Source organism: Coptis chinensis, chromosome 2 (genome assembly GCF_015680905.1).
Source record: "Coptis chinensis isolate HL-2020 chromosome 2, ASM1568090v1, whole genome shotgun sequence".
In the NCBI taxonomy this organism is placed as follows: domain Eukaryota; kingdom Viridiplantae; phylum Streptophyta; class Magnoliopsida; order Ranunculales; family Ranunculaceae; genus Coptis; species Coptis chinensis.
Window position 1 is genome coordinate 56,716,092 of NC_141457.1, and position 21,297 is coordinate 56,737,388.

The 21,297-nt window shown below is 36.6% G+C and overlaps 1 long non-coding RNA gene across 2 annotated transcripts; it reads right to left on the bottom strand.

The window, feature by feature from the left end:
• Positions 1-7,834: 7,834 nt before the first annotated feature.
• On the bottom strand, positions 7,835-17,477 carry LOC147516756 (uncharacterized). Of its 2 annotated transcripts, none has more exons than XR_015211134.1 (3): positions 17,213-17,477; positions 9,507-10,205; positions 7,835-9,053 (listed from the first exon to the last, which is right to left on the bottom strand). It is a non-coding gene; the product is annotated as an uncharacterized LOC147516756 (long non-coding RNA). The 2 variants fall into 2 exon arrangements; XR_015211135.1 differs by having other exon boundaries at positions 9,507-10,612.
• Between the last annotated feature and the right edge of the window lie 3,820 nt (positions 17,478-21,297).

Below are 21,297 nucleotides of genomic sequence, written 5' to 3' on the forward strand. Positions count from 1 at the left end.
ATGTAACTATTCTAAATTGTACTAAAAAACAAAACTACTTTCCTTCAACTGGGTTGGGCTTTACAGCTAGTATCTCACCCGTTGTCTAAAGATGTCTCTTCTAGGGTTATGGTGAATCACTTGGATTGCTTAAGTACCACAGCCCACAGACGATAGTCCGTTTATCAAGATTCAGACAAGAAACACTAGAGTTTGATGTTTCGTTGTGTTGGCTTACAACTTCAATTGTTGAAAAGGTCTTAAATGCAATTATACTAGAAAGCAATAATACTAAACTATGATGCAACTATACTAAGAATGAAATAAAAAGAATGAAGATTCGATTAACCTGGATGGTAGATCTTGTCTTCGAGATATCCTTCAAGCTTCTCTCTTTCTCAAAAGGATGGATGATGCGGCTAAAATTACCTCAAGATCCAAACTTCTAATCTTGAAAGAAAACGTTAAACATAAACAACTTAAAATGGCAGCGGCGCCATTTGACACTCACTCCTTTTTGTGTTTAGATGAGATGGTATATGGATGATGTAGATGGATGATGGTCGTTGAACAAAATAGAAGTGTATCAAAACCTAATTATCCCTCAATAAGTAAAGGATGAGTAGGGTATCGTTCCACTTTTAAGTGTATGTTATGTGAAGGACAGGACTGGAAGGGGGTTTGAGGGATTAAAAACTATGATTGTAGATATTTTAAATTCTAATGCTAAACTAAACTAAACTATTGAGAATTTATAAGAGAGAGAATTCAAGATATTATAATCCACCAATACTTTTGACCTATGACCTTTAATAAGAGCCCAAAACTGTAGTTTTAACCCCTTAACAATAATACTTTTAGACCAATTATACGAGTAATAAATAAGGGTTAATGTTGATTACATGCTTTTATGTATTTCAGGCATTGAAGTCAATTATGTGCATAAATGTGTCACTTTGGCGAGATAAATGAGCAAGGATTGGTTGCTAAGACGTTCCGTGATTAAAGGCCAAGATTCAAGGAGAAAAAGTCTTTGTAAAGCCCGGTCAAAGCTGAAAAGTCAAAGTCAACGCGGGCAGAAACAGTACACAAAAGTCAGCTGAACTTCCGAAGACCGTATCTTTGGGCTCAGACCTCGGAATTGGGCCTACCTTATGTCAAAACGACCGGCTTGGAAAGAGATTTCTAATGGTCTAAGCCTTGACCCAATCAGAGGAGAAAAAGTGGATGAAAAGTATATTAAAGCAAAATCCCCAGCTGAAAAGGCTTCTGTGGACTGAAGAAATTGGGTTTTGGGCTCAATTTTCCGACCCAAAACATAGCTCCTCAGCCCGTGCAAAAAAATATGGATCTTGTCTCCTCCATTTCAGGACACAAGACTTAACTCTTAAGAATCCTTAGTTTAGGTAGCAAGTAGCCATTAGCATAGAATTCTAGATCTAGTTTTACATTCCATAAATTAGTTTTCAATTATTGTTTTTAGATCTAGTTTTTACTTTGCAAGGATTAGTTAGAACAAGTAAATTATTAATTGAGAATCATATTTAGTTTTATACTAAAGTATTAGTTTTTAATTCCAATTTAGTTTAGTGATTAAATTATTATTTAGTTTTAGTATTGTAAAATTCATATCTTAGTTGTTAATCATTTCTTAGTGTTAATTTAGTTTTGAATTATTGATTAGAAACTTTATATTAGTAAAGTTAGAATCTTTATATTATGTCTTGTTCAAATTCAAATGGAAATGATAGCATAATGATTCTAGGCTAAACCTCCATTAGAGGGGGTTGAAGAAGCCTTGATAAAACTTGATTTGTGTTAGCGTAGAATAGTCGTGATTTTCCATTCCATTCTAGAAAATGATTAGTTCACCATGAGAATGGGTTTGATTGTTTCACATACTAGATGTTAGTTGGTAGAGATTACCATGAACAACTAGGGATTAGGAAGAACCAATTGTTATGCAAAAGCAGTTCAATTCGGATTACGACGATTCTTTGTTAGTAAATTAAGTCGAGTTAAGGCAGAATCAATCCCCCCTAATTCCTTATCATAGTATCAATTTAGCATTTCGTAGTTGAATTATTGTATCTCGTTAGTATAATTTGCATCGTAGTATAATTTCGTAAAACTCTCATTAACTTTGGATAGATTGATAATCTTAGGAAACGCGAATTCTAAAGAAATAGGAGTGGAACGAATCTTTTACTCCAACTCTATTTCGATAGAATCGAGAGTAGAAAAACTTTGATAAATTTGATAACGAAAATAGTTTTAGTTTTACTTGCGTTTAAGTTCTTATGCGTAGGTAAAACTATTCATTTTAAGATTTTCAACCTTGTGCTTCATGGTTGTTCTTACAAGTAGACTACAATTAGGCAATCGAGCGAGTGCCGATGTCCTCTTGGACGAAACATCGTTAACAATTAACTCTACTTAAGGTTGTTCCTATCTTTATGCTATTAATATCTTCTTTCCTTTTATGTAAGCTCGGGCAGCCATTCAATGTATTACCGAGAGCAACATCAAGGATACTTTTTAATAGGGCGGCCATTTAATAAATCACCACTTAAGGCAAACACAAAGAATACTTCCCCTAGGCAGCCACTCCCTGAGCTACCCCTTCTAAGGCAACACAAAGAATACTTCCCTAACTTTAAAGAACTATACTACTAAAAGAAAAGTAATTAAAGAACACTAGCATGATATTAATATTACAAAACATAAACCCTATTCTATACTTCCATCCCCTGATGTGCGCAATGGAACTAATAACTAAAAACATAAAGAACTAACCTAATTGAAGAACACCATGAACCAGAAGAATCATTAAACTATAAGCATTGGCTTCATCTCCTCCCTTGAAGGAGAAGATTAGCCTTCCATATAGAAGGAAGAACATGAAGAACGAGAAGAAGAAGAGTCGAAGAACATAAGACTAGAAAAACTAACTTATTAAGACTCGGCTAGTTAAAACCGAATCTTTTATTATTAATCTCTCTCTGCCTTAAGTTCTGGAGACAAGAATATAAGTGAATTGGCAAATTACATGAGGCACTTAGGTCCTCTATTTATAGGGGTTACAATGAATTCTAGAAGCATTCCAAACCGCCATTTGTTTCCTAATACAAATCAACTTCTTTCAGAGTCCAACTTCGTCTCCAAAACTAAGAAGGAAGTGGCTACAGTGTCGTTTCATGTGTCTGGATGCACGATCTATGCGTCTCAAACGCGAAAGTCGCGTCTGGACGCACGATAGTCCCATCTCAGACGCGAGACTATATTTTTCCTCTTTTGCTCCATCTTTCTTTCCTCTTTTGTGGGCTTTGGTCCAAGCAACGAATCTTTTTGCCTTGGGCTTCCTAATAGGCTTTAAAATAGGTCCAAGTCACATCTTTAATAGCTTCAATTCCTTGGCCTTCTCCATGATTGTCCACGGGCTTCCCATCTGAATTACTCCGTTTTACCCATTTTTCTCTAATATTCTACAAAACTCTCTTTTTCACCTATAGAATCATAAAATATAACTTACAAATACTATTAGTCTACTAAGATGGCTAAACAAGAGGTATAATTGAGGGTTAAATTGCACTTTTTGAGCACTTATCAATGACCAATTAGGATTCCCCCCAGATGGGAAGTTAGGGTCTCCCGACAGATTGAAGAAAACAACTTATCCTAATCAAAGACATACTTTTCAAAGACAAGCAACAAAAGGCACAGTGAGTTGCAAAGTTTAAATAAAGCATAGCCTAGCTGCTAGAACCACCAATTGAGTGAAAATGCAAATCTTTAACCTTTAGTCTTGTGCTATATATATATGTGTGTGTGTGTGTGTGTGTGTGTGTGTGTGTGTGTGTGTGTGTGTGTGTGTGTGTGTGTGTGTACATCTTGGATACAATGTCAATCTTATTCTAGGAAACAAAACTGGCGTATTATATTCCAAACACAACGATATCTCAACAACAGGAATATATTAGTAGTATAATATGAATGAAATGCGAGGATGTTGTGCAACGAACTACAAATATGAAACAACAAGAACAAAATACAACAACAATGACAAACCTGGTTACCAATGAGATAGTCAAGAAGAAAAAGAAGCAGTGGAGACAAAACCTAGCTCTTGGTTGGCTGTTTGGTTTCTAGATTTGGAATTTTGGGTTTCCACTTTCTAGAACCTTTTAGCCACCACGAAAGGGTTACTTAAAGCAGCGGCCATAGCTTATTTGTTGCTGCAAAAGGCTTCACTAAAAGCCACGGCTAGACCTCAGCAGCCGTTGCAAGACAAGCACTTGTTGCCACGGAATGGTTTTGTCATCGGTTTTACCTCCGGCGGCAACAACTAGCATTTAGCCACTCTAGACATGGCCGAGGCAAAAAAAGTTTTTTTGGTAGTACGTAGAGGGAAATTGAAGTTTTGAATTCTATTATCTAGTATTCAGGGATGAAGCCATGATTCTAAGCTAAGGGTGCGAGATTATGTGCACACCCCACCCCACCCAAAAAAAAAAAAAAAAAAAAAAATAAAATATATATATATATATATATATATATATATATATATATATATATATATATATATATATATATATATATATATATATATATAAAAGAAAGGCCGGTCTAAACAATAAAGATCAACAAAACTATGCATTTATTTCAATTCACAAAACTAGAGTGCGTTGACTACTAAAAATTTAATATGGACTGATAAAGTTAACTACTTAAGAACTTAAGCCATTAATTGATACTACTATGTCTATATATATCTACATAATCTAGTCCACAAGTCTACAACAATTCAACAAATTGTTAACTTCCTATAATGTTATATAAGTCTATATAACCCTACTATCATGTGGAGAAAATTATAAAAGATTAACATTGAAAATAAAAAATTACCTTGGTTTTTTTTTTTTTTTTTTTTTTTTTTTTTTTTTCAAGTATAAATTTTATTGATAATGATAACGAGTTTTACAAATAATTATGACAAACGTGCAACAAGCTGCGCCGCAAGTCCTTTCTGAATTTGTTTTTTGTTTTTTTGGGTTGAGGTCTGATGCTTGTTTAAGAATTGAGAGTAAAAGAAATGAGTGAGAGCTTACGGGTTTGTTATGGGTGATTAGAATTATACAAACTGACCAGTTGGGTTTTGGGACTTTGGCTATTTGTTTTAGTTTCATTAACCTATCAAACATATTTGTTTTGGGCCTTTAGCCATTTTGTTAAGTCTTGTGCATATTTTGTAAGCACTGCATGATTGTCATGTGCGAGATTTCGGTCTGAAAAAAAAAGTACAAGAGTTATAGGGTAAGGCAACAAATTAATCTTACCTAGCCAAAAAAAAAAAAAAAAATGAGTGTGAACGAAAGGTGTTTATAATTTATATATAATAGGTCTTTCATCTAAACAATCTATCTAAAGGTAGGAGATCAGCCACCTTACTACCTGATTTAAAACATCACATAAACACCTGTGGCCAAGACACAGAATAGAGCCCATCAAATATAAACCCAAGCTTTACATGTAGCCAGGCCCAAATTAAAGCCCATCAAAACATGCAGTCATAACACAGATACACACATGTTTTCTCACTCACTCATCACACTGAAGGAAAATGAGTATGAGTGTTGAATGAAGAAGGAAGGAAAACGAAGCTATTGTCCTGGATGGAAAGCCATCATGGCTACACCAATGGGAGGTCCCGTATCAAATTTTCTATAGATTATGTTAAGTCTTGTGCATATTTTGTAAGCACTGCATGATTGTCATGTGCGAGATTTTGGTTTGAAAAGGAAATAAAAAGTACAAGAGTTATAGGGTAGGGCAACAAATTAATCTTACTTACCAAAAAAAAAAAAATGAGTGTGAACGAAAGGTGTTTATAATTTACTAGATTGATGCACGCACAACGTGCATTTTGCTTAAAACACAGAAGGGTAATATCGTCAATCTACTAAAATAACATGGGTTAAATAGTCAAAACAAAAACCAAACCATGTCAAACAAAAAATGACGACTAAGAGATTTAGAGATACATAGAAAATTAATTTTTTACTATTGCAGGACTGTAGAGGAGGGTTGTGACTACATAATCTAATCTACAAGTCTACAATAATTCAACAAATTGTTAACTTCCTAGATAATGCTATAAGTCTATATAACCCTACCATCATATGGAGAAAACTATAAAAGATTAATATTGTAAGTAAAAAAATTACCTTTGTTTTTTGTTTTTTTTTTTTTTTTTTTTTTAAGTAAAAATTTTATTGATAATGATAATGAGTTTTACAAATAATTATGACAAATGTGCAACAAGCTGCACCGCAAGTCCTTTCTGAATTTGTTTTTTGTTTTGGGTTGAGGTCTGACGCTTGTTTAAGAAAGAAATGAGGGAGAGCTTACGGGTTTGTTATAGGTGATTAGAATTATACAAATTGACCGGTTGGGCTTTGGGCCTTTGGCTATTTGTTTTAGTCTCATTAACCCATCAAACATTCAAAGACACATTTGTTACTCTTTAATGGTTTTGGACTCAAAATAAATGATAAATGATAAATGATAACTTTGTAAGGGCAAAAAGAGAAGTAAAAAAACGTGGTTTATTGAAATGTTTTTTATTAGTTTTTTTTTTTCATACTATTTTTTTTATTATTATATTATCAGAAAATTGGGTATATGTACACAGACGCAAATTTCTTAAGTTTAGAGGAAATAGCAAACTTTTTTTTTGTTTTTCCTCCATAAAAACTGAAATTTGACATCTGTCTCAAATTTCATATTGACTTTTACAATTTTGACCTCTTTTATTGGTCCCAACTAAATAAGCCAACTACCAACAAAAAAAAAATATACGAACTAAATCAGTTACCAAAAGAGTAGTGGGTTAATCAAAATAACTAAAATTCATCCGAAATCTACAAAATTCCAATTAAAAGTGAGATGAATTTCTGGAGAGACCAAAACAATATGGAAAACATCAACTTCAAAAATGGAAAAAAATGTATGTTGATTACAACTAATTTCAATACAGCTTTAACAATTTAAAATGCATCTCTGATAATTTTGAATAACACGTTTAAGTTTTGTTTGATGTAATTCAAATTGTGAAATTGTGAAAGGACAAATGGTTTTTTTTTTATAAGACAATTGTATTATTTGATTGCAGTACATCTTAGAGCAATACACACGCACCCTTGCCTGATGAGTGGTCTCGATTGACACACACACCTACAGCCTGCGCACATTAGATTTTCGTATTATTTATTTGTAGAAGAAATTGGCAGTTACAAATAAAAGAGTAAAAAGGAGAAATAAGAAGTTTTAAAAACAGTTAATACACCCAAAAAGTGACGTGTTGTTAAAATTGGAGTAGAATCAAAAGATAATATTGGTCTTTCTCTAGACAAAAAACACACTAAAGAAAGTGTCTAGAGCCCAATTTCTAGATTATATTATCACTGTGAAAATTTTGGAAGTTTTTTAAAATTTTGGGGGTGCGGTAGTGGAAGTTTGCTAAAGTAATTGGAGGTGCAAGTCATTATAGTTTGAAGATTTTTCTAGGCAATTAGTTATGTGGTAGTGGAGTTTTTCTAATCTCAGGGGCTGCGACCGCCCCACACACCTGTATATCCATCTATGCTGTTATTTAAACTTACTTTGGCACATGATGAAGAGGGCGTGGATGAGAAACGACGATAATTGGTGTGTTGAATTATAGGCTTTGTTATTTATACCATCTTTTTTTTTATGAGGTTATTCTGCTGCGCCTTCTAAAACAGCATTGAAGTGAACATTTTGATTACAATCCCTGGAATTAGAACCTTGAGGTGAACACTATAACAAATCCTGGTTTTTCAACAATTTTTTAACTTCACACCTGAAGGTCACTGATGTAACACCATTAGCATCTCTAGTACTCCGCTTCTAGATACACCTCTATAGAAACAAAAACAATCCATAATAATGGTAGTAACTGATAAAGATACATGCCTCCATCGTATAGACGTGTACAATGTCCATTACCATCATTGATGACACATATTATAAACAAAGACCGAAAGGAATAAGATAGGCTGGCCGGAGCTGGTAAATATGGTAGTGGTGCTTTTAAAAGCGGAGACAGCAGTAGGATGGTGGGGAGTGGCGGTTGTAACGTGGAGACGGGTGGAATGGAATGATTTAGGTCTGTCTGATTTGGTGTTGTGTGCATGTGGCAGCTAGCTAGTTTGGTGATTGGTCTCTCCACACTCTGAGGTTTAGCACGACAGACTGCAATGGGGTTAGTGTTGAGTCCTAATCCTTTGCACATAGCTAAGAAGAACACCACACTTGACTCCCTGAAGATTGCTCCTGACCCTGCTCGACCAGAATTATAAGTTGATCGCTAGACGCACCATCATTATTAATTTTCACTTGTGAATTGAACCTTGTGGGAACCTCAATTTACACTAGGGTTTTTGGAAGCAGTTCCCATCTAGCCTGCAACACTCCAGGAAATTCAGGACAATTTGATCATGAACACCCTTCTTTAAATGTCCACACACAACTTGATCTCTTGTAAATTTCATAAGAAAATTCAGACTCAGCTGCTCCTCCTCAATGTACATGCTGTTTCTGTGCAGCCACAAACACACTATTCCACCAACGATTGTTGCATCCGAAATGCATCTCTTACCAGACCACTGCTGCACCCCTTTGGCTCTTTCGGAGCATTTTGGTAGTTGCAAGATTCTCATCTGAATGTGGACTTTCTTACTGCCCATTCCCGCAGTTGCCTTGGGCAAGGGCAATATTCCAATAGCAGATGGTTGAGCTCTTCACATGTTTTTAACTGTACATACTACACACCTAGATGCCAGTTGAATCCCTCTTCTTAGTATCTTGTCATTTGTATGTGGCAGCACTATGTTGAGAAATTTCCAAGCAGTAGCCGCTGACCCCACTGTCATGAACAAAAGATCCACACAGGCTTCTTCATATGCATGTTGATTTAGATGCTAGATTCTACAGGGATCACAAACTTGGAGGTTCGGAGCTATTGCAGTACTTGCACATAATGACGCAGGGACCTGCATTGGATCAGTGGCACAGAGAATCACGGCGCAGAACAGACGTCGAATGCAATTAAAATGACTTGTCGGTTTATTTTTCTTGTTGGTATGTATTTTTGAGGGAGATTGTTAATTAGTTTCAGTATTATCAAGTAGAGAATTAGGTGCCTGTCATATAGCACTTGGTGTCAAGACAGTTCAAAAGTACATTGACTCCTCAATAATAAGTAATATTGTGATTAATATGAATACAGTTGTGAGTACAAGCTATACAAGTATGAAATCAACATAAAATAAGGCATACCCTTCTTCAGCCTTTTTATTATACTGAACGCGACACACCCTTAGCTGCTAATAACAACGTAACTAAAGTGATTGAGCAACCTCTCTAGACAAGAAGACGTATGGCCAGCCTTGTATACAATCATCTTTTTCTTACAGTACAAAATTTTCCACTATGTAAATATTTACCTGTGTTTCAACAAGCTCTCCATGAAAAGCTCACCGGCCATCAATAACTGTAATAAAAGTGGCTCTTCCCAAGCATGGCTCCTCAATAGAATCCTCTGTTCCGGAGTGAAGCAAGAAACCACATTGCAACAGTACTGGTAAAAACACTGCTCTTACTACACGATTGCTTTGTTGTGTATTGCCCACTTAACTTTTTTTTTTTGGGTAATTTAGCAAATTGTATTGATATGTTGGGAAAATTACAATGAAGTTTAATACAACAGAAGTGTATTGGGGGAGGACTGCATCATTATAGAAAGTATATCTTTCCTACTAGGTAGGCCCTATATACTTGTAATAATCATGTGCACAACACCCCCCATATTAGTTTACAAACCTATAGTATGGCACTATGGCATGAGAGGTGTTTCCCATCTGGCAATCCAGTTGGGTCTCCCTTCAAACAAATAAAAAAGGCTATTACAAGGCATGGTAAAGGCATAGTTTGCTGCTGTCTGCTGAAGTATTGCCCACTTAACTTTTTTGACGAACAACTTCATTGCTGTGTTCGCCGGTGCTTGGCCCATTTCAATATCTGGATCACTCACTTCATTGCTGTGTTGTAACTTTTCTTTGTGCACAGTTTGTTGACTATTGATTTCGTTTATCAAAGTTTGTTTGGATATTGCTTTTTGGTTGGTCATTTCAGTACCACCTGAACTGCCATGATCAAGTACATTAGGGTTTTGTGATTTAGGCATCTTTTCCATGACAACAATGAAAGCAACTACAAAAATCGCTACAAACAGAAAAACTTCAGACATAATTTCTATATAAGGAGAGACGGTCTTGCCAACAGGTGATATCCACAAGCTTACAAATGTTAATAGATATTGGTCGGCGCAAGCAAAAATTTCTAGTTTACCACATTCGGATTTCCAGTTTGGCTTCTCAAGCATTAATAGAAACATAATCCAATGTCCCCGTGTAACTTCAATCATGTAGTAGATGAGGACAGCTGAATTCTTTTTACTTCCACTCACATGATGGAATAATCCATAGTAGAATTCTACTAAGTGGAAAACGAGTGATAGAGTGCCTAGAACTCTGTGGCTATGTTTCCATATCTGCAAACACAAAAGGACTGATCAAAGTGAAAGTTATGAAGGAACAAAGCTCTGCCACCTCGTTGTCTTACTAGCAGCATTTTAACCAAGTTTGTTACTAAATTAGTTAAATCATGAAACTAATTTACTAACTTGAAATGTCGAGATCCAATGTCTATTTATTGTAGCAATCTAAAGTTTCAGTGAATTGAAGAGATTTAGTTCCATTTCTCTGCTTCGGAGTTAGTATTATAGTTTGTTGAGTTACTCTTACTATTACATAGTTTTGTTAGAACTGGCCGCAAGTTCAGTTGAATGAAACAAGGAGAGAACTCCTTGGTTTAGACTTATTTTTCATACAGAGATTGTTGCTTAGAACCCTAGCAACTAGGTGTTAAACAATGAAAGATGACCTGTCGTCACTACCTAATGTTGGCGTTATCCCTCACATGAGGAGAGAAAAGGAGTTGATTTCTGCTTAGAGAAGTCTGAGCGCGACCCGCGCTCAGATTGGTTTTGACCCTAGCGCGACCCGCGCTCATGCCTTGATGAATCGCCTGACGAGTGAGCGCACCCCACGCTCGACTTAGCCATACCGCGAGCGCGACCCGAGCCCATGCCTATTTTGGCAAGATTCTATTTTTCCGGAACCGCGAGTTTGGCACTATATATTTGGGTTTTTTGGCAAAACCAAACACACGAGAGGCAACACAAAAGTCAGAAAAAACCCAATCTTGAAAGCTATCAAGATTGAGAGATAACATTTACAGAGAGACAACCCTGTAAAGAGATAAGAGTGATCTAGTAAGGTGAGAGACTAAAATGAGAGATTGTAATCTTTCTTCCCACTTTATAAAGGACTAGCTCTTGTGGAAGTAGGCACCATTGGCTGAACCACGGTATATCTTTGTGTTGTGGTATGCGTTTAATTCTATTTTACATTATTATCTGTTGTTAATAGTTGTTTAGTGAGTTGGGCATGTTAGTATAGGTTGTAGTTGATATTTATAATTTGTCTGGAGTTGAATTGTGTTCAAATACAAATTATTTGTGTAATGGGGGAATCGATTGGTATTGGTATAAACCCCAACAAGTGGTATCAAAGCCAAGTTAGATTAGCCTAAGGTGTTATCCAAATCTTGGTTGGAAGGTGTTTGACAAAATTTCTGAGAGAAGATTTGAGTTTAAATAACTTGTAGAAATGGACTATTCCATGAACACTCGCATGACGAATCTAAATAGGAAGAACTACACCATTTGGACAGTCAAGATGGAAGACTTGCTTTATTGCAAGGACTTGGCACAACCCATTGAGAATGGAGGAGAAAGACCGGAAACGGTGGATGCGGCTGAGTATAGCAAACTTGACAGAAAAGTAATTGGGTACATTCGAAAGTGGATTGACGACAGTGTCTTTCACCATGTATCCCCAGAGACTACATTTTTTGGTTTGTGGAAGAAACTTGAAGACCTTTATGAGAGGAAATCGGGCGGAAACAAAGTGTTGGTCGTTAAGAAGTTTGCCGACACGAAGTACCAAGAAGGTTCTTCAATGTCTGAGCATCTTAATAAATTATAGAATACCATCAATCAGATGCATTTGATGAAGATTGATTTGGGAGATGAAGTTGAGGTTTTGTTTCTATTAGGCTCTCTACACGAAAGTTGGGAGACATTAGCAGTCTCTCTACACGGAGTAGCCAAGGATGGAATTGTTACCATGGAGATGGCTACCGCGTCTTTGTTGAATGAGGAGACTAGAAGGAGTTCAAAAGGCAGCTCCTCCCGCTCAGAGATCCTTGTCACAGAGAAACGGGGGAGATAGATACAGAAAACCATCTCTTTCTAGAGGTGATGACAGAAGTAAATCTAGGGGTAAAACTAGAACTCCTAAAGCAGAGAGACAATGTTACTATTGTGCCACCAAGGGTCACTTCAGATATGAGTGTATAACAATAAAGAGGGATGAGAAGAATAAATGTGTACATTAAGACATGGTGCAAAGGAACGGAAACACAGGCAGAGATACTACCACACTAGTCGACGACCTAGTGGGAATTGTGTCAGATTGTGGTGTGTGCTGTCTTAGTACCTCATGTCAGGATACAGAGTGGGTGATAGATACAGGAGCATCATATCACATCACACTGCACAGGGAATTCTTCACTACCTACAGCTGTGGTGAATATGGTGAAGTGAAGATGGATAACAGTGGTGTCTCGAAGATTATAGGCATTGGAGATGTTCATGTAGAAACCAATGTCGGCTACACCTTGACACTCAAGGATGTAAAACATGTCCCTGACATTTGGCTAAGCCTAATTTCGGCTGGAAAGTTAGATGACGATGGCTTTGTAAACTCGTTTGGTAACAGGGTATGGAAACCGAAAGCAGGGTTCCATTCAGCGGCAGACCGAGGAAGAAAACTTGCTCTCTTTATAAAACACAAAAGTTTGTGTAAAGCGTAAGTGAATCTTGGCGTAAGAAGAAGCTTCCTCCGAATCTGTGGGCACAAAGAGACCGTGTCATATATGGGCATAAAAGGAATGGAAGTTCTTGCTAAGCAAAAGGCCTTGCCAGACATCAAAGGTACACATTTAAATACATGTACTCACTGTTTGGTAGGAAAGCAACACAGGGTGTCTTTCCAAAGATTCCCCTCTCACAGAAAGGACAATGTCCTTGAACTAGTGCACACAGACTTATGTGGTCCTATAAAAGTGAAGTCCCATGGGGGAGCTTCTTACTTCGTGACCTTCATTGATGATGCGTCAAGAAATATATGGGCCTATAGTCTGAAGACCAAGGATGAAGTACTTGGCGTGTTTGAGAAATTCCACAACATGGTGGAAAGAGAGACTGGGAAGTTGTTGAAGTGTATTCGCTCAGATAATGAGGCTGAGTACATTAGGCCATTTCAAGAGTATTGCCATAGTCATGGGATTCGTCATGAGCAGACCGTTCCCAAGACACCGCAACAGAATGGAATAGCAGAGAGAATGAACCGTACCATTGTAGAGAGGATGAGATGCATGTTGCCTCACTTTAAGCTACCTAGAACCTACTGGATAGAAGCAATGCGTACAGCCGTGTATGTGATCAACCTATCGCCGTCAAAGCCTCTGAATAGTGATTATCCAGAGAGAGTATGGTCAGGCAGAGATGTTGATTATGGATACTTTAGAGTATTTGGGTGCAGGGCACTTGTGCATATTCCGAAGGATGAGAGATCCAAGCTTGATGAAAAAGCCAAGTAGTGTATTTTTCTAGGTTATGGAGATGAAAAGTTTGGTTACAAACTCTATGATCCGATTAACAAGAAGGTAATCCGAAGTCGAGATGTTGTGTTCCTGGAAGACCAAACCATAGTAGACTTTGAGGAGGGTGAGAAGCTACAGGCTTTCACCAATGATCTTGTTGATTCAGAACCAGAAGTTCCTACTGTAGAACATGCAAAAGGCATTGAGAATGCAGATAACCATGAGTTTGAAGCTCATGATGAGAATCCTATTGCTCATGATGGGATAAAACATATTGGTATAGAAGATGCAGATAAGATGCATGAACCACCACCAGAGCAAGCAAAAGTGCATCCTCCTAAGGCACCAGCAAATGGGGCAAGGAGGTCAAACAGAGAGAGACTAGCTTCAACCAGGTATCCACCACATACGTACGTACTACTATCGGATGGTGGAGAACCTATGTACTATCAAGAAGCACTTGAAGGTACAGACAAATAAAAGTGGTTGAAGGTTATGCATGACGAGATAGATTCTTTGCATAAGAATCACACTAATAAGTTAGTTGAGAAACCGCAAGGACGAAAAATTCTCAAGAATAAGTGGACATACAAAGTCAAGCATGAGGAGAACAATCCTCACCCAAGGCACAAAGTTCGCCTTGTTGTGAAGGGATTCGGTCAAAGGAAAGGGATTGACTTTGATGAGATTTTCTCTTCTGTAGTGAAGATGACTTCTATCCAGGTGGTATTAGGTATGACCGCAAGTATGAACCTAGAGGTTGAACAGCTAGATGTTAAGACAACTTTTCTTCATGGAGACCTTGAAGAAGATGTCTACATGGACCAGCCAGAGGGATTTGAGGTCAAAGGCAAGGAGCACCTAGTATACAAGCTGATAAAGAGCTTGTATGGGTTAAAGCAAGCACCGAGACAGTGGTACATAAAGTTTGATTCCTTTATGGCGAAGCAAGGATACAAGAAGTCTGTTTCCGATCATTGTGTGTTTGTTCAGAGATTTCCAGACGGAGATTTCATTGTGCTATTGCTATATGTGGATGATATGTTGATAGTTGGCCCAAACATCAATAAGATATCCAAGCTGAAGAAAGACTTGAGTAAGTCCTTTGAGATGAAGGATTTGGGTCAAGCAAGGCAGATACTTGGGATGCGGATCACTCATGACATAAAGAGTGGGAAGTTGTGACTTTCTCAAGACTTTCTCAAGAAAGCTACATTGAGAAAGTGTTGAAGAGATTCAACATGGATCAAAAGCGAAGCCGATCCGGTTAATCGCTTGGTGGCCGATTCATGACCAAAGAGATGTGTCAAAAGGGTGAGCATGAAGCGAGTCGGATAGAAAAAATTCCTTATGCATCCGCGATGGGGCAAACGATGTCACGAATGGTGTGTACAAGACCGGATATAGCTTTCGTCGTGGGCGTTGTAAGTCGTTTTCTGTCAAATCTGGAGAAGGATCATTGGAAAGGTGTTAAGTGGATATTGAGATATCTCAAAGGCACTTCTAAATCGTGTTTTTGCTTTAGTGGAAGTAAGCCCTTACTTGAAGGCTACACTGACGCAGACATGGCAGGTGATGTTGACTCGATGAAGTCCACCTCCGGTTATCTGGTTACTTTTGCAGGGGGAGCAATTTCTTGACAATCAAAGTTGCAAAAGTGTGTTGCCCTTTCTACTACAGAAGTCGAGTATATTGCAGCCACTGAGTGTTGCAAAGAGATGCTATGGCTGAAGAGGTTCTTCGACGAACTAGGGCTAAAGTAGAAACAGTTTGTAGTTCTATGTGACAGTCAGAGCACCATCCATTTGAGTAAGAATCCGAGTTTTCATTCTAGATCCAAGCACATACACGTGCGTTATCATTGGATTAGAGAAGTACTCGAAGACAAACATTTGTGTATCGAGAAGATCCATACCGACAAGAACGGGTCGGATATGATGACCAAAGTCTTACCAAAAGGTAAGTTTGATGTTTGTTGTGCTATTGCCGGAATGGCAGCATACTCCTCCTGTTGATTTGGAAATTGTATGGAGGTAGCCCACCTCACTGTTCGGGAGGGGGAGATTGTTGGCGTTATCCCTCACATAAGGAGAGAAAAGGAGTTAATATCTGCTTGGAGAAGTCTGAGCGCGACCCGCGCTCAGATTGGTCTTGACCCAAGCGCGACTCACGCCCATGCCTTGATGAATTGCCTGACGAGTGAGCGCACCCCGCGCTCGACTTAGCCATACCACGAGCACGCTATTTTGGCAGGATTCTATTTTTCTGGAACCGCAAGTTTGGCACTATATGTTTAGGTTTTTTGGCAAAACCAAATACACGAGAGGCAACACAAAAGTCAGAGAAAACCCAATCTTGAAAGCTATAAAGATTGAGAGATAACTTTTACAGAGAGACAACCCTGTAAAGAGATAAGGTGAGAGACTGAAATGAGAGATTGTAATCTTCTTTCTCACTTTATAAAAGACTAGCTCTTGTGGAAGTAGGCACCATTGGCCGAACCACGGTATATCTTTGTGTTGTGGTATGTGTTTAATTCTGCTTTATATTATTATCTGTTGTTAATAGTTGTTTAGTGAATTGGGCATGTTAATATAGATTGTAGTTGATATTTATAATTTGTCTGGAATTGAATTGTGTTCAAATACAAATTATCCGTGTAGTGGGGGAATCGATTGGTTGGTATAAACCCCAACACTTAAGTAGTCCATGTCTTATATATCGAGAGCCACCTCTATTATGACTTGACTTTGCTTTTGACCTCCTAAGCAGTCACACTCGATCACCATTATCGGCTACAGAGAAACCATTATCAAGGCTATAATCGCAGCCTTGTAGGATTTTTAAATAACTACATAATTGAAAACTTCTGATTGTAAATTGCCCCAGGCCTCAAGTTCGTTCCCACATTTTTGGAGGGAGGCATACAACCATGGATGGAGCCAATGGCTCAATTGATAAAAACACAAACAAGAAAACAAAAGGATCGGAAGAAAGGAAAGAGAATGAAAACAGTTAAAAGACAGACAAGAGGAGAGGGAGCTAGCTACAGACATATTCTTCTACTAATTAATAATACCTTCAAGAGACAGTCTATTGCAAATTCACTAGAGATGGAAAAAGTTTGGGCAAAATCATAATCCAGTTATAATACCAATTCAACCTGGCCTAAACCACAGAATCAAGATGCTGATAAGAAAACAGAAACTTTAGAAGAAGAAAAAAAATACATATAAAGAACAATGATCATTCTTAACATAATAACATTCTTATACAAGTTTTGACAACAATGCGTGCACAAATCCTTGAAAGGAAATTCAACAAATATTATCATCTCAAAAGAGTATGAGAATGAATTTACCTTTAGCCTGAACTTCTCTTGAATTCGGACGGCCATGAAAAATATATAGAACAAAGTGTAGGGTAACTAGTTGGTGGAGAAGATCGAGATCCACCAACTAAAATTGTTTTATAACTATAAGAGGTAATGACCAAAAAATATATTGAACTTTCACTTGGTTTCAAAACAGACAGTGTACTGTTTTTTTTATTCAAATAAACATTGTAATTTTACAAAGTTTCAATTTAGGCATTCCATACAATTAATTGGATTTCCAACCGTTATAAATTTCCCCAATTCTAATTTGCCTATGTGGCAGTTGTTTAGACCATGAGGTGGTATTCATTCAACATTTCGACACACCAACTCATCAAATTACAACTGATCAACATTTTGACATTTCGACATGCTGACATTTTGACACGCCAACATTTTGATATTTTGACACACCAATTCAAAATATCAACATTTGGACCGATATATCAGTTGTAATTTGATGAGTTGGCGTGTCGAAATATCAAGATGTCAAAATGTTGGCGTGTTGAAATATCGATCATTTGTAATTTGATGAGTTGGTGTGTCGAAATGTTGAATGAATGCCACCTCATGGTCTAAACAACTGCCACATTGGCAAATTAGAATTAGAGAAATTTTTAACAGCTGGACATCCAACTAATTGGACGAAATGCCTAAATTGAAATTTTGTGAAAGTACAATGCTTATTCGAATAAAAAAAAAGTACGTTGTCTGAAACCAAATGCAAAATTCAATGTATTTTTTGGTCATTATCTCTAAGAAGCTAGAACATGCAGTTTCAACTTTAATCAAAACAAGGAGAAACCTCAACAAAACAAGAAAAGAAAGAAAATAGAGAAGCTTAACTAAATGTAAAAACCTTTTTCCAAGTAATCTGGATTCTTTGTGAAGACACAAAATGTCATCTCAAGTCCTGGAAGAGGACAGTGACATAGAGAGGGAAATGAGGGTTTGAATTGTAAATCCTGTTAATTATACTTCTTTTAGTGTAGTCGGCAGTAACACATTTTTTGGGTTTTCTTGAATCGATTACATACCTACACCAACACACATTTTGCCCATCAAGACCGGCTATTTGCATAAAATGTTAAAGTATTCCAGAATAGTCCAACGAAGAAACCTTCTGTCTTTTTACAGTACAGTCTCTGAAGATACTTGTTAGCTGCACTGGTAACAAAATATATGAAAAATTGAACAATCTCACGATCCATTACAAGTACTTAATGCATTTCTCATCATGCTAAACATTGACATAAATTTTTTATGTTCTTTCTAATTAGATTGTCCTAGGAATATTTTATGTTGCAATGCTAATCTTTTCCCAAATCATATGTTGCTTTCTCTTCATAATTTATGAGCTACGGTACTAAGCCAACTTGAATTACTTCCTAGCCTAAATGGCTAAAACTAGGTTTTTCTAGATTTTTTAGGAGTGATCTTGGACACATCCATAAAAACACTTTCATACCCAATAACTAACTAAAGTGTTTGTCATACCCCAATAACTGTCTCAATCTAATAATATTTCTCAAATAAATTTGGGGTATTTCCAATAGGGACAAAAGAAAAAGAGAAAATAAATAAATAAAAGAAAAGAGAAACAACACGCGGCAAATTTTGAATTACACTGAATTGGTAGATATGTTTTTGGATTTTACTTGATTTCTTCGTTAGTTTGAATTTTAGGAATTTTGACATCTAAAAAAGTCTTGAGCGTATTTTTGTCGAAATATTTCCAGGAAACGTGCAAGTTTCCCCCGGAAGTAGGTAGAGCCTTTTGAGATTGTATACTAGTTATTGCAGTAGCCAATCAGAGGAAGATTCAGTAAGTTAATTTGCGTTGTTTATTCATATTTTATGTTTCTACATTATAATCACTACACCATAATAGACTATTTGCAACGGCAAAAAACCGTTGCTAATAATTTTTACAACGCTTTTTAAGCGTTGCAAATATGGCGTGGGTAAAGTGTTGGAAAATTTTGCAACGGTTAATAAGCGTTGCAAACAGAAATTTCCAACGATTATTAACCGTTGCAAACTAAAATTTCCAACGCTTATTAACCATTGCAAAAAAAACTTTCTAACGGTTTTTAAGCGTTGCAAATATTATTTGTAACGCTTGTTTATGCTTGTTTCGTACAAAATTTTAGCAACGTTTTTAAATTTATAACGGTTATGAACCGTTGCTGATGGGTTGCAAATAAAAAAAAAAATCTCATATTTTGTAGTAACCAGCTAAACCTGCCCAATTTTATTATGACTATATCTCATTTCCATATTGAAACAAACATTTCAATTCCATGATAAAGTCCCCATTGCATTTTCATACCATTTGACAAGTAAATAATAGCAAATACAAGCAAAAGACTGAAAAAAATAAGATATTCGCTAAACCATTTATGCAATATAACTTCAAAATATTTTCTAAGAGTTACAAATTCATATTTACAAATAAGGGTAACATATTCAATACGATTTTCCAAGCAATCTTGAATCATTGCAATACCAAGTATTAGTGATGGCTTCACTCACTATAAATCCTAGTGCGGCTCCACAAAGTCCACCTAATTCCTAAATATTTACAAAACAAATAATAAACTTAGAAATACAATAGTACTAATTAAACTCATGCAATTAATTAAATATTTGAAAATTCACCTAAAGGAAGTAAGAAGTTGAACAAATGAGAAAATGGAGGGTGGAATTTTAAGCTTTTACCTTGACGAAAAGCTTGAGGTGAGCATGATCATTTGATTGGGGAGCAATTATTTTGGTATGCTTTTTGCTTTTCCCTCCATCAAATTGATACCCTACACAACACACTAAGATGACCTCATGACAATTCTATAAGAATTTAAAAGCTAAGGTTTCTTTTTCGATGCTAAGTTTTTGATGCAAGGTGTAGAATTTGTGCTTCTTCTCGCAATCTAGAATGGTTATTAGAGTTATTCACCAACCAGCATGTGAATTCAATAATTGCTATTATTCCTTCTTCTTGATTGAATTTTCTCAAGGCATCATTTCTTCTAATACCAACTGTTAGTCTTTCAAAATACATAACAATCCAACAAAATCTAGCACTATGTTAACTGGTTTAGGCTAATTATCTAAGAGAAACGGTTACTCTCACCTCACCTTCAGAACAAATAGATTCAAAGACGAGAAAACTTGAAGGACAACACCTAGGACCTATCTCGAGACGTCACACTTTAATTCTAATGTCTACGAGAGCATGGGTTGTAAACTTATAACGTAAAGTGATAAGAACTTGGAACCTTAACTATGGGCGTACAAAAAAAATGTATGTTTAAGGGCTAACTAATCAATCTTTAAACTTTTCTATATCTACTATAACTCAATCCAAAAAAGACCACAGCTATTACTCTTTGACAATTTTCTAAGTTCGAACTATATACGAAAGGAATCCTTGTAATTGCAAAAAAACAAATATATGCATAAAAAAAAAACCTTAAACAGAGATTGCCGGAATCCTTCCAACTTGGTTAGTTGGCCACCTTCAACAAATTTGAAGAAGACCTACATAATGAAAAGTGCTAGGACTTGCAGTACATAAACTATTTTTTCTTCATAAAATTGGCTTTATGCTCTCTAATTCTTATAAGTACTAAGGACTTCTCGATATTGATTTAACTAATATTAAAAAAAACTTTTGAAAAAATAAATTGGTAAATATTTAAAAGAGTGGAACACATAAGACTGGATCTACGTACTCTAGAGGACCTTGCAGCTTCTACTTCACTATCGAATAGCCTAAGATATATATACCTGCAAGCAAGTGTCATATTCTCAACGATGATAACACGGTTTCCATGCATACATACTGTGTCCAAGAACCAAACAACCCCACAACTAGAATATAGCAACTCAATTTTAAGAGCAAGCAGTCTCAAAATTAGGCCTAACAGCTACATTCAGACATTAATTATGTAAATGTATGGCTAAGTCGAGTCGAAGATTTCTTACTTCTTGCCTAGGAACTGTCCCATACGAGCTTCCCAACGACCGCATTTGTGATGTGTGACACCTCTGTATTTGGAGCTCCCCCT